Source organism: Amia ocellicauda, chromosome 2 (assembly GCF_036373705.1).
Source record: "Amia ocellicauda isolate fAmiCal2 chromosome 2, fAmiCal2.hap1, whole genome shotgun sequence".
Classification (NCBI taxonomy): Eukaryota; Metazoa; Chordata; class Actinopteri; order Amiiformes; family Amiidae; genus Amia; species Amia ocellicauda.
The window spans coordinates 59,513,674-59,526,965 of record NC_089851.1 but is presented as its reverse complement, the minus strand read 5'-3'; the positions used below and the strand labels follow the sequence as shown (position 1 = coordinate 59,526,965).

The following is a 13,292-nucleotide window of genomic DNA, read 5'->3' as shown; positions in this document are numbered from 1 at the left end:
TGCGACACTGTCCGTTAACTTGGCTCGTTGGTCTAGGGGTATGATTCTCGCTTCGGGTGCGAGAGGTCCCGGGTTCAACTCCCGGACGAGCCTGCTTGGCCCCGCTTTGCATTCTCTGAAGCGTTCGTTTGTTCTCTCTTGATGTTTGGCTTCTGGGCTCCTCTGCACCAGGGAGGTCTTTCAACCTCAGATACTGTTGGCTGTGTAGGTGATGGGAAGTCAGACTGCCATCTGTGTGTTTTGTTTTCTTTAAAGAAAATGTGTTTTTACAAGTTCGTTGTTGTTTTTGTTGTTGTTGTTGTTGTTGTTGAGGAGGTGGAGGACATGTAGTGTGTTGTTGAGGAGGAGGAGGACGAAATGTGGTTTACCGGCTTGTTATGGAGACCTTTGTTGAACCTGTACACCTGAGCTGCACCAAAGGAGAGGCATTCTTTTCAGTTGTTTGCAGGCCTGCTGAACCATGCTCTCAGTGCTGTCTCACTGGGGATACGGTTACCGTTCTGGAAAGACTCGTCAGCGCTACAGTCCATGCTATCAGTCAGTAAGCGTAGGTCTCCCGGTCTGCCCCAATCAGTTACGCGCTTGCCCAGCAGAAACTGCGACACTGTCCGTTAACTTGGCTCGTTGGTCTAGGGGTATGATTCTTGCTGAGGGTGTGAGAGGCCCTGGGTTCAACTCCAGGACGAGCCCACTTGGCCCCACTTTGCAGTCACTGAAGTGTTCGTTCATTTGCTCTTGAAGGCTGGCTTCTGGGCTCCTCTGCACAAGGGAGGGCTATCGACCTCAGATACTGTTGCCTGTATAGCTGATGGGAAATCAGACTGTCATCTGTGTGTTTTGTTTTCTTTAAAGAAAATGTGTATTTTACAAGTTCGTTGTTGTTGTTGAGGAGGAGGAGGAGCACGAAATGTGGTTTGCCGGCTTGTTATGGAGACCTTTGCTGAACGTGTACTCCTGAGCTGCACCAAAGGAGAGGCATTCTTTTCAGTTGTTTGCGGGCCTGCTGAACCATGCTCTCAGTGCTGTCTCACTGGGGATACGGTTACCGTTCTGGAAAGACACTTCAGCGCTACAGTCCATGCTATCAGTCAGTGAGCGTAGGTCTCCCGGTCTGCCCCAAGCAGTTACGTGCTTGCCCAGCAGAAACTGCGACACTGTCCGTTAACTTGGCTCGTTGGTCTAGGGGTATGATTCTCGCTTCGGGTGCGAGAGGTCCCGGGTTCAACTCCCGGACGAGCCCGCTTGGCCCCGCTTTGCATTCTCTGAAGCGTTCGTTTGTTCTCTCTTGATGTTTGGCTTCTGGGCTCCTCTGCACCAGGGAGGTCTTTCAACCTCAGATACTGTTGGCTGTGTAGGTGATGGGAAGTCAGACTGCCATCTGTGTGTTTTGTTTTCTTTAAAGAAAATGTGTTTTTACAAGTTCGTCGTTGTTGTTGTTGTTGTTGTTGTTGTTGTTGTTGTTGTTGTTGTTGTTGTTGTTGAGGAGGAGGAGGAGGACATGTAGTGTGTGGTTGAGGAGGAGGAGGACGAAATGTGGTTTACCGGCTTGTTATGGAGACCTTTGTTGAACCTGTACACCTGAGCTGCACCAAAGGAGAGGCATTCTTTTCAGTTGTTTGCAGGCCTGCTGAACCATGCTCTCAGTGCTGTCTCACTGGGGATACGGTTACCGTTCTGGAAAGACTCGTCAGCGCTACAGTCCATGCTATCAGTCAGTAAGCGTAGGTCTCCCGGTCTGCCCCAATCAGTTACGCGCTTGCCCAGCAGAAACTGCGACACTGTCCATTAACTTGGCTCGTTGGTCTAGGGGTATGATTCTTGCTGAGGGTGTGAGAGGCCCTGGGTTCAACTCCAGGACGAGCCCACTTGGCCCCACTTTGCAGTCACCGAAGTGTTCGTTCATTTGCTCTTGAAGGCTGACTTCTGGGCTCCTCTGCACAAGGGAGGGCTATCGACCTCAGATACTGTTGGCTGTGTAGGTGATGGGAAGTCAGACTGCCATCTGTGTGTTTTGTTTTCTTTAAAGAAAATGTGTTTTTACAAGTTCGTTGTTGTTGTTGTTGTTGTTGTTGTTGTTGAGGAGGAGGAGGACATGTAGTGTGTTGTTGAGGAGGAGGAGGACGAAATGTGGTTTACCGGCTTGTTATGGAGACCTTTGTTGAACCTGTACACCTGAGCTGCACCAAAGGAGAGGCATTCTTTTCAGTTGTTTGCAGGCCTGCTGAACCATGCTCTCAGTGCTGTCTCACTGGGGATACGGTTACCGTTCTGGAAGGACTCGTCAGCGCTACAGTCCATGCTATCAGTCAGTAAGCGTAGGTCTCCCGGTCTGCCCCAATAAGTTACGCGCTTGCCCAGCAGAAACTGCGACACTGTCCGTTAACTTGGCTCATTGGTCTAGGGGTATGATTCTTGCTGAGGGTGTGAGAGGCCCTGGGTTCAACTCCAGGACGAGCCCACTTGGCCCCACTTTGCAGTCACCGAAGTGTTCGTTCATTTGCTCTTGAAGGCTGGCTTCTGGGCTCCTCTGCACAAGGGAGGGCTATCGACCTCAGATACTGTTGCCTGTATAGCTGATGGGAAATCAGACTGTCATCTGTGTGTTTTGTTTTCTTTAAAGAAAATGTGTATTTTACAAGTTCGTTGTTGTTGTTGAGGAGGAGGAGGAGCACGAAATGTGGTTTACCGGCTTGTTATGGAGACCTTTGTTGAACCTGTACACCTGAGCTGCACCAAAGGAGAGGCATTCTTTTCAGTTGTTTGCAGGCCTGCTGAACCATGCTCTCAGTGCTGTCTCACTGGGGATACGGTTACCGTTCTGGAAAGACTCGTCAGCGCTACAGTCCATGCTATCAGTCAGTAAGCGTAGGTCTCCCGGTCTGCCCCAATCAGTTACGCGCTTGCCCAGCAGAAACTGCGACACTGTCCGTTAACTTGGCTCGTTGGTCTAGGGGTATGATTCTTGCTGAGGGTTTGAGAGGCCCTGGGTTCAACTCCAGGACGAGCCCACTTGGCCCCACTTTGCAGTCACCGAAGTGTTCGTTCATTTGCTCTTGAAGGCTGGCTTCTGGGCTCCTCTGCACAAGGGAGAGCTATCGACCTCAGATACTGTTGCCTGTATAGCTGATGGGAAATCAGACTGTCATCTGTGTGTTTTGTTTTCTTTAAAGAAAATGTGTATTTTACAAGTTCGTTGTTGTTGTTGAGGAGGAGGAGGAGCACGAAATGTGGTTTGCCGGCTTGTTATGGAGACCTTTGCTGAACGTGTACTCCTGAGCTGCACCAAAGGAGAGGCATTCTTTTCAGTTGTTTGCGGGCCTGCTGAACCATGCTCTCAGTGCTGTCTCACTGGGGATACGGTTACCGTTCTGGAAAGACACTTCAGCGCTACAGTCCATGCTATCAGTCAGTGAGCGTAGGTCTCCCGGTCTGCCCCAAGCAGTTACGTGCTTGCCCAGCATAAACTGCGACACCGTCCGTTAACTTGGCTCGTTGGTCTAGGGGTATGATTCTCGCTTCGGTTGCGAGAGGCCCTGGGTTCAACTCCCGGACGAGCCCGCTTGGCCCCGCTTTGCATTCTCTGAAGCGTTCGTTTGTTCTCTCTCGATGTTTGGCTTCTGGGCTCCTCTGCACCAGGGAGGTCTTTCAACCTCAGATACTGTTGGCTGTGTAGGTGATGGGAAGTCAGACTGCCATCTGTGTGTTTTGTTTTCTTTAAAGAAAATGTGTTTTTACAAGTTCGTCGTTGTTGTTGTTGTTGTTGTTGTTGTTGTTGTTGTTGTTGTTGAGGAGGAGGAGGACATGTAGTGTGTTGTTGAGGAGGAGGAGGACGAAATGTGGTTTACCGGCTTGTTATGGAGACCTTTGTTGAACCTGTACACCTGAGCTGCACCAAAGGAGAGGCATTCTTTTCAGTTGTTTGCAGGCCTGCTGAACCATGCTCTCAGTGCTGTCTCACTGGGGATACGGTTACCGTTCTGGAAAGACTCGTCAGCGCTACAGTCCATGCTATCAGTCAGTAAGCGTAGGTCTCCCGGTCTGCCCCAATCAGTTACGCGCTTGCCCAGCAGAAACTGCGACATTGTCTGTTAACTTGGCTCGTTGGTCTAGGGGTATGATTCTTGCTGAGGGTGTGAGAGGCCCTGGGTTCAACTCCAGGACGAGCCCACTTGGCCCCACTTTGCAGTCACCGAAGTGTTCGTTTGTTCTCTCGATGTTTGGCTTCTGGGCTCCTCTGCACCAGGGAGGTCTTTCAACCTCAGATACTGTTGGCTGTGTAGGTGATGGGAAGTCAGACTGCCATCTGTGTGTTTTGTTTTCTTTAAAGAAAATGTGTTTTTACAAGTTCGTTGTTGTTGTTGTTGTTGTTGTTGTTGAGGAGGAGGATGACATGTAGTGTGTTGTTGAGGAGGAGGAGGACGAAATGTGGTTTACCGGCTTGTTATGGAGACCTTTGTTGAACCTGTACACCTGAGCTGCACCAAAGGAGAGGCATTCTTTTCAGTTGTTTGCAGGCCTGCTGAACCATGCTCTCAGTGTTGTCTCACTGGGGATACGGTTACCGTTCTGGAAAGACTCGTCAGCGCTACAGTCCATGCTATCAGTCAGTAAGCGTAGGTCTCCCGGTCTGCCCCAATCAGTTACGCGCTTGCCCAGCAGAAACTGCGACACTGTCCGTTAACTTGGCTCGTTGGTCTAGGGGTATGATTCTTGCTGAGGGTGTGAGAGGCCCTGGGTTCAACTCCAGGACGAGCCCACTTGGCCCCACTTTGCAGTCACCGAAGTGTTCGTTCATTTGCTCTTGAAGGCTGGCTTCTGGGCTCCTCTGCACAAGGGAGAGCTATCGACCTTAGATACTGTTGCCTGTATAGCTGATGGGAAATCAGACTGTCATCTGTGTGTTTTGTTTTCTTTAAAGAAAATGTGTATTTTACAAGTTCGTTGTTGTTGTTGAGGAGGAGGAGGAGCACGAAATGTGGCTTGCCGGCTTGTTATGGAGACCTTTGCTGAACGTGTACTCCTGAGCTGCACCAAAGGAGAGGCATTCTTTTCAGTTGTTTGCGGGCCTGCTGAACCATGCTCTCAGTGCTGTCTCACTGGGGATACGGTTACCGTTCTGGAAAGACACTTCAGCGCTACAGTCCATGCTATCAGTCAGTGAGCGTAGGTCTCCCGGTCTGCCCCAAGCAGTTACGTGCTTGCCCAGCAGAAACTGCGACACCGTCCGTTAACTTGGCTCGTTGGTCTAGGGGTATGATTCTCGCTTTGGGTGCGAGAGGTCCCGGGTTCAACTCCCGGACGAGCCCGCTTGGCCCCGCTTTGCATTCTCTGAAGCGTTCGTTTGTTCTCTCTCGATGTATGGCTTCTGGGCTCCTCTGCACCAGGGAGGTCTTTCAACCTCAGATACTGTTGGCTGTGTAGGTGATGGGAAGTCAGACTGCCATCTGTGTGTTTTGTTTTCTTTAAAGAAAATGTGTTTTTACAAGTTCGTTGTTGTTTTTGTTGTTGTTGTTGTTGAGGAGGTGGAGGACATGTAGTGTGTTGTTGAGGAGGAGGAGGACGAAATGTGGTTTACCGGCTTGTTATGGAGACCTTTGTTGAACCTGTACACCTGAGCTGCACCAAAGGAGAGGCATTCTTTTCAGTTGTTTGCAGGCCTGCTGAACCACGTTTTCAGTGCTGTCTCACTGGGGATACGGTTACCGTTCTGGAAAGACTCGTCAGCGCTACAGTCCATGCTATCAGTCAGTAAGCGTAGGTCTCCCGGTCTGCCCCAATCAGTTACGCGCTTGCCCAGCAGAAACTGCGACACTGTCCGTTAACTTGGCTCGTTGGTCTAGGGGTATGATTCTTGCTGAGGGTGTGAGAGGCCCTGGGTTCAACTCCAGGACGAGCCCACTTGGCCCCACTTTGCAGTCACCGAAGTGTTCGTTCATTTGCTCTTGAAGGCTGGCTTCTGGGCTCCTCTGCACAAGGGAGAGCTATCGACCTCAGATACTGTTGCCTGTATAGCTGATGGGAAATCAGACTGTCATCTGTGTGTTTTGTTTTCTTTAAAGAAAATGTGTATTTTACAAGTTCGTTGTTGTTGTTGAGGAGGAGGAGGAGCACGAAATGTGGTTTGCCGGCTTGTTATGGAGACCTTTGCTGAACGTGTACTCCTGAGCTGCACCAAAGGAGAGGCATTCTTTTCAGTTGTTTGCGGGCCTGCTGAACCATGCTCTCAGTGCTGTCTCACTGGGGATACGGTTACCGTTCTGGAAAGACACTTCAGCGCTACAGTCCATGCTATCAGTCAGTGAGCGTAGGTCTCCCGGTCTGCCCCAAGCAGTTACGTGCTTGCCCAGCAGAAACTGCGACACCGTCCGTTAACTTGGCTCGTTGGTCTAGGGGTATGATTCTCGCTTCGGGTGCGAGAGGTCCCGGGTTCAACTCCCGGACGAGCCCGCTTGGCCCCGCTTTGCATTCTCTGAAGCGTTCGTTTGTTCTCTCTCGATGTTTGGCTTCTGGGCTCCTCTGCACCAGGGAGGTCTTTCAACCTCAGATACTGTTGGCTGTGTAGGTGATGGGAAGTCAGACTGCCATCTGTGTGTTTTGTTTTCTTTAAAGAAAATGTGTTTTTACAAGTTCGTCGTTGTTGTTGTTGTTGTTGTTGTTGTTGTTGTTGTTGTTGTTGTTGTTGAGGAGGAGGAGGAGGACATGTAGTGTGTGGTTGAGGAGGAGGAGGACGAAATGTGGTTTACCGGCTTGTTATGGAGACCTTTGTTGAACCTGTACACCTGAGCTGCACCAAAGGAGAGGCATTCTTTTCAGTTGTTTGCAGGCCTGCTGAACCATGCTCTCAGTGCTGTCTCACTGGGGATACGGTTACCGTTCTGGAAAGACTCGTCAGCGCTACAGTCCATGCTATCAGTCAGTAAGCGTAGGTCTCCCGGTCTGCCCCAATCAGTTACGCGCTTGCCCAGCAGAAACTGCGACACTGTCCATTAACTTGGCTCGTTGGTCTAGGGGTATGATTCTTGCTGAGGGTGTGAGAGGCCCTGGGTTCAACTCCAGGACGAGCCCACTTGGCCCCACTTTGCAGTCACCGAAGTGTTCGTTCATTTGCTCTTGAAGGCTGGCTTCTGGGCTATTCTGCACAAGGGAGGGCTATCGACCTCAGATACTGTTGGCTGTGTAGGTGATGGGAAGTCAGACTGCCATCTGTGTGTTTTGTTTTCTTTAAAGAAAATGTGTTTTTACAAGTTCGTTGTTGTTGTTGTTGTTGTTGTTGTTGTTGTTGAGGAGGAGGAGGACATGTAGTGTGTTGTTGAGGAGGAGGAGGACGAAATGTGGTTTACCGGCTTGTTATGGAGACCTTTGTTGAACCTGTACACCTGAGCTGCACCAAAGGAGAGGCATTCTTTTCAGTTGTTTGCAGGCCTGCTGAACCATGCTCTCAGTGCTGTCTCACTGGGGATACGGTTACCGTTCTGGAAAGACTCGTCAGCGCTACAGTCCATGCTATCAGTCAGTAAGCGTAGGTCTCCCGGTCTGCCCCAATAAGTTACGCGCTTGCCCAGCAGAAACTGCGACACTGTCCGTTAACTTGGCTCATTGGTCTAGGGGTATGATTCTTGCTGAGGGTGTGAGAGGCCCTGGGTTCAACTCCAGGACGAGCCCACTTGGCCCCACTTTGCAGTCACCGAAGTGTTCGTTCATTTGCTCTTGAAGGCTGGCTTCTGGGCTCCTCTGCACAAGGGAGGGCTATCGACCTCAGATACTGTTGCCTGTATAGCTGATGGGAAATCAGACTGTCATCTGTGTGTTTTGTTTTCTTTAAAGAAAATGTGTATTTTACAAGTTCGTTGTTGTTGTTGAGGAGGAGGAGGAGCACGAAATGTGGTTTACCGGCTTGTTATGGAGACCTTTGTTGAACCTGTACACCTGAGCTGCACCAAAGGAGAGGCATTCTTTTCAGTTGTTTGCAGGCCTGCTGAACCATGCTCTCAGTGCTGTCTCACTGGGGATACGGTTACCGTTCTGGAAAGACTCGTCAGCGCTACAGTCCATGCTATCAGTCAGTAAGCGTAGGTCTCCCGGTCTGCCCCAATCAGTTACGCGCTTGCCCAGCAGAAACTGCGACACTGTCCGTTAACTTGGCTCGTTGGTCTAGGGGTATGATTCTTGCTGAGGGTTTGAGAGGCCCTGGGTTCAACTCCAGGACGAGCCCACTTGGCCCCACTTTGCAGTCACCGAAGTGTTCATTCATTTGCTCTTGAAGGCTGGCTTCTGGGCTCCTCTGCACAAGGGAGAGCTATCGACCTCAGATACTGTTGCCTGTATAGCTGATGGGAAATCAGACTGTCATCTGTGTGTTTTGTTTTCTTTAAAGAAAATGTGTATTTTACAAGTTCGTTGTTGTTGTTGAGGAGGAGGAGGAGCACGAAATGTGGTTTGCCGGCTTGTTATGGAGACCTTTGCTGAACGTGTACTCCTGAGCTGCACCAAAGGAGAGGCATTCTTTTCAGTTGTTTGCGGGCCTGCTGAACCATGCTCTCAGTGCTGTCTCACTGGGGATACGGTTACCGTTCTGGAAAGACACTTCAGCGCTACAGTCCATGCTATCAGTCAGTGAGCGTAGGTCTCCCGGTCTGCCCCAAGCAGTTACGTGCTTGCCCAGCATAAACTGCGACACCGTCCGTTAACTTGGCTCGTTGGTCTAGGGGTATGATTCTCGCTTCGGTTGCGAGAGGCCCTGGGTTCAACTCCCGGACGAGCCCGCTTGGCCCCGCTTTGCATTCTCTGAAGTGTTCGTTTGTTCTCTCTCGATGTTTGGCTTCTGGGCTCCTCTGCACCAGGGAGGTCTTTCAACCTCAGATACTGTTGGCTGTGTAGGTGATGGGAAGTCAGACTGCCATCTGTGTGTTTTGTTTTCTTTAAAGAAAATGTGTTTTTACAAGTTCGTCGTTGTTGTTGTTGTTGTTGTTGTTGTTGTTGTTGTTGTTGTTGTTGTTGAGGAGGAGGAGGACATGTAGTGTGTTGTTGAGGAGGAGGAGGACGAAATGTGGTTTACCGGCTTGTTATGGAGACCTTTGTTGAACCTGTACACCTGAGCTGCACCAAAGGAGAGGCATTCTTTTCAGTTGTTTGCAGGCCTGCTGAACCATGCTCTCAGTGCTGTCTCACTGGGGATACGGTTACCGTTCTGGAAAGACTCGTCAGCGCTACAGTCCATGCTATCAGTCAGTAAGCGTAGGTCTCCCGGTCTGCCCCAATCAGTTACGCGCTTGCCCAGCAGAAACTGCGACATTGTCTGTTAACTTGGCTCGTTGGTCTAGGGGTATGATTCTTGCTGAGGGTGTGAGAGGCCCTGGGTTCAACTCCAGGACGAGCCCACTTGGCCCCACTTTGCAGTCACCGAAGTGTTCGTTTGTTCTCTCGATGTTTGGCTTCTGGGCTCCTCTGCACCAGGGAGGTCTTTCAACCTCAGATACTGTTGGCTGTGTAGGTGATGGGAAGTCAGACTGCCATCTGTGTGTTTTGTTTTCTTTAAAGAAAATGTGTTTTTACAAGTTCGTTGTTGTTGTTGTTGTTGTTGTTGTTGAGGAGGAGGAGGACATGTAGTGTGTTGTTGAGGAGGAGGAGGACGAAATGTGGTTTACCGGCTTGTTATGGAGACCTTTGTTGAACCTGTACACCTGAGCTGCACCAAAGGAGAGGCATTCTTTTCAGTTGTTTGCAGGCCTGCTGAACCATGCTCTCAGTGCTGTCTCACTGGGGATACGGTTACCGTTCTGGAAAGACTCGTCAGCGCTACAGTCCATGCTATCAGTCAGTAAGCGTAGGTCTCCCGGTCTGCCCCAATCAGTTACGCGCTTGCCCAGCAGAAACTGTAACACTGTCCGTTAACTTGGCTCATTGGTCTAGGGGTATGATTCTTGCTGAGGGTGTGAGAGGCCCTGGGTTCAACTCCAGGACGAGCCCACTTGGCCCCACTTTGCAGTCACCGAAGTGTTCGTTCATTTGCTCTTGAAGGCTGGCTTCTGGGCTCCTCTGCACAAGGGAGGGCTATCGACCTCAGATACTGTTGCCTGTATAGCTGATGGGAAATCGGACTGTCATCTGTGTGTTTTGTTTTCTTTAAAGAAAATGTGTATTTTACAAGTTCGTTGTTGTTGTTGAGGAGGAGGAGGAGCACGAAATGTGGTTTGCCGGCTTGTTATGGAGACCTTTGCTGAACGTGTACTCCTGAGCTGCACCAAAGGAGAGGCATTCTTTTCAGTTGTTTGCGGGCCTGCTGAACCATGCTCTCAGTGCTGTCTCACTGGGGATACGGTTACCGTTCTGGAAAGACACTTCAGCGCTACAGTCCATGCTATCAGTCAGTGAGCGTAGGTCTCCCGGTCTGCCCCAAGCAGTTACGTGCTTGCCCAGCAGAAACTGCGACACCGTCCGTTAACTTGGCTCGTTGGTCTAGGGGTATGATTCTCGCTTTGGGTGCGAGAGGTCCCGGGTTCAACTCCCGGACGAGCCCGCTTGGCCCCGCTTTGCATTCTCTGAAGCGTTCGTTTGTTCTCTCTCGATGTTTGGCTTCTGGGCTCATCTGCACCAGGGAGGTCTTTCAACCTCAGATACTGTTGGCTGTGTAGGTGATGGGAAGTCAGACTGCCATCTGTGTGTTTTGTTTTCTTTAAAGAAAATGTGTTTTTACAAGTTCGTCGTTGTTGTTGTTGTTGTTGTTGAGGAGGAGGAGGACATGTAGTGTGTTGTTGAGGAGGAGGAGGACGAAATGTGGTTTACCGGCTTGTTATGGAGACCTTTGTTGAACCTGTACACCTGAGCTGCACCAAAGGAGAGGCATTCTTTTCAGTTGTTTGCAGGCCTGCTGAACCATGCTCTCAGTGCTGTCTCACTGGGGATACGGTTACCGTTCTGGAAAGACTCGTCAGCGCTACAGTCCATGCTATCAGTCAGTAAGCGTAGGTCTCCCGGTCTGCCCCAATCAGTTACGCGCTTGCCCAGCAGAAACTGCGACACTGTCCGTTAACTTGGCTCGTTGGTCTAGGGGTATGATTCTTGCTGAGGGTGTGAGAGGCCCTGGGTTCAACTCCAGGACGAGCCCACTTGGCCCCACTTTGCAGTCACCGAAGTGTTTGTTCATTTGCTCTTGAAGGCTGGCTTCTGGGCTCCTCTGCACAAGGGAGAGCTATCGACCTCAGATACTGTTGCCTGTATAGCTGATGGGAAATCAGACTGTCATCTGTGTGTTTTGTTTTCTTTAAAGAAAATGTGTATTTTACAAGTTCGTTGTTGTTGTTGAGGAGGAGGAGGAGCACGAAATGTGGTTTGCCGGCTTGTTATGGAGACCTTTGCTGAACGTGTACTCCTGAGCTGCACCAAAGGAGAGGCATTCTTTTCAGTTGTTTGCGGGCCTGCTGAACCATGCTCTCAGTGCTGTCTCACTGGGGATACGGTTACCGTTCTGGAAAGACACTTCAGCGCTACAGTCCATGCTATCAGTCAGTGAGCGTAGGTCTCCCGGTCTGCCCCAAGCAGTTACGTGCTTGCCCAGCATAAACTGCGACACCGTCCGTTAACTTGGCTCGTTGGTCTAGGGGTATGATTCTCGCTTCGGGTGCGAGAGGTCCCGGGTTCAACTCCCGGACGAGCCCGCTTGGCCCCGCTTTGCATTCTCTGAAGCGTTCGTTTGTTCTCTCTCGATGTTTGGCTTCTGGGCTCCTCTGCACCAGGGAGGTCTTTCAACCTCAGATACTGTTGGCTGTGTAGGTGATGGGAAGTCAGACTGCCATCTGTGTGTTTTGTTTTCTTTAAAGAAAATGTGTTTTTACAAGTTCGTCGTTGTTGTTGTTGTTGTTGTTGTTGAGGAGGAGGAGGACATGTAGTGTGTTGTTGAGGAGGAGGAGGACGAAATGTGGTTTACCGGCTTGTTATGGAGACCTTTGTTGAACCTGTACACCTGAGCTGCACCAAAGGAGAGGCATTCTTTTCAGTTGTTTGCAGGCCTGCTGAACCATGCTCTCAGTGCTGTCTCACTGGGGATACGGTTACCGTTCTGGAAAGACTCGTCAGCGCTACAGTCCATGCTATCAGTCAGTAAGCGTAGGTCTCCCGGTCTGCCCCAATCAGTTACGCGCTTGCCCAGCAGAAACTGCGACACTATCCGTTAACTTGGCTCGTTGGTCTAGGGGTATGATTCTTGCTGAGGGTGTGAGAGGCCCTGGGTTCAACTCCAGGACGAGCCCACTTGGCCCCACTTTGCAGTCACCGAAGTGTTCGTTCATTTGCTCTTGAAGGCTGGCTTCTGGGCTCCTCTGCACAAGGGAGAGCTATCAACCTCAGATACTGTTGCCTGTATAGCTGATGGGAAATCAGACTGTCATCTGTGTGTTTTGTTTTCTTTAAAGAAAATGTGTATTTTACAAGTTCGTTGTTGTTGTTGAGGAGGAGGAGGAGCACGAAATGTGGTTTGCCGGCTTGTTATGGAGACCTTTGCTGAACGTGTACTCCTGAGCTGCACCAAAGGAGAGGCATTCTTTTCAGTTGTTTGCGGGCCTGCTGAACCATGCTCTCAGTGCTGTCTCACTGGGGATACGGTTACCGTTCTGGAAAGACACTTCAGCGCTACAGTCCATGCTATCAGTCAGTGAGCGTAGGTCTCCCGGTCTGCCCCAAGCAGTTACGTGCTTGCCCAGCATAAACTGCGACACCGTCCGTTAACTTGGCTCGTTGGTTTAGGGGTATGATTCTCGCTTCGGGTGCGAGAGGTCCCGGGTTCAACTCCCGGACGAGCCCGCTTGGCCCCGCTTTGCATTCTCTGAAGCGTTCGTTTGTTCTCTCTCGATGTTTGGCTTCTGGGCTCCTCTGCACCAGGGAGGTCTTTCAACCTCAGATACTGTTGGCTGTGTAGGTGATGGGAAGTCAGACTGCCATCTGTGTGTTTTGTTTTCTTTAAAGAAAATGTGTTTTTACAAGTTCGTCGTTGTTGTTGTTGTTGTTGTTGTTGAGGAGGAGGAGGACATGTAGTGTGTTGTTGAGGAGGAGGAGGACGAAATGTGGTTTACCGGCTTGTTATGGAGACCTTTGTTGAACCTGTACACCTGAGCTGCACCAAAGGAGAGGCATTCTTTTCAGTTGTTTGCAGGCCTGCTGAACCATGCTCTCAGTGCTGTCTCACTGGGGATACGGTTACCGTTCTGGAAAGACTCGTCAGCGCTACAGTCCATGCTATCAGTCAGTAAGCGTAGGTCTCCCGGTCTGCCCCAATCAGTTACGCGCTTGCCCAGCAGAAA

At 50.5% G+C, this 13,292-nt stretch overlaps 9 non-coding genes across 9 annotated transcripts; all 9 read left to right on the top strand.

Moving 5' to 3' along the window:
* The first annotated feature begins 21 nt into the window (after positions 1-21).
* Positions 22-93, top strand: trnap-cgg (transfer RNA proline (anticodon CGG)). Its single transcript has one exon. It is a non-coding gene; the product is annotated as a tRNA-Pro (tRNA).
* A 1,075-nt stretch (positions 94-1,168) lies between these two features.
* trnap-cgg (transfer RNA proline (anticodon CGG)) lies at positions 1,169-1,240 on the top strand. The gene has a single exon. It is a non-coding gene; the product is annotated as a tRNA-Pro (tRNA).
* Positions 1,241-3,486: 2,246 nt separating this feature from the next.
* Positions 3,487-3,558, top strand: trnap-cgg (transfer RNA proline (anticodon CGG)). Its single transcript has one exon. It is a non-coding gene; the product is annotated as a tRNA-Pro (tRNA).
* A 1,676-nt stretch (positions 3,559-5,234) lies between these two features.
* On the top strand, positions 5,235-5,306 carry trnap-ugg (transfer RNA proline (anticodon UGG)). Its single transcript has one exon. It is a non-coding gene; the product is annotated as a tRNA-Pro (tRNA).
* Positions 5,307-6,375: 1,069 nt separating this feature from the next.
* trnap-cgg (transfer RNA proline (anticodon CGG)) lies at positions 6,376-6,447 on the top strand. Its single transcript has one exon. It is a non-coding gene; the product is annotated as a tRNA-Pro (tRNA).
* A 2,243-nt stretch (positions 6,448-8,690) lies between these two features.
* trnap-cgg (transfer RNA proline (anticodon CGG)) lies at positions 8,691-8,762 on the top strand. Its single transcript has one exon. It is a non-coding gene; the product is annotated as a tRNA-Pro (tRNA).
* A 1,682-nt stretch (positions 8,763-10,444) lies between these two features.
* On the top strand, positions 10,445-10,516 carry trnap-ugg (transfer RNA proline (anticodon UGG)). The gene has a single exon. It is a non-coding gene; the product is annotated as a tRNA-Pro (tRNA).
* A 1,066-nt stretch (positions 10,517-11,582) lies between these two features.
* Positions 11,583-11,654, top strand: trnap-cgg (transfer RNA proline (anticodon CGG)). Its single transcript has one exon. It is a non-coding gene; the product is annotated as a tRNA-Pro (tRNA).
* A 1,069-nt stretch (positions 11,655-12,723) lies between these two features.
* On the top strand, positions 12,724-12,795 carry trnap-cgg (transfer RNA proline (anticodon CGG)). The gene has a single exon. It is a non-coding gene; the product is annotated as a tRNA-Pro (tRNA).
* The last annotated feature ends 497 nt before the right edge of the window (positions 12,796-13,292 follow it).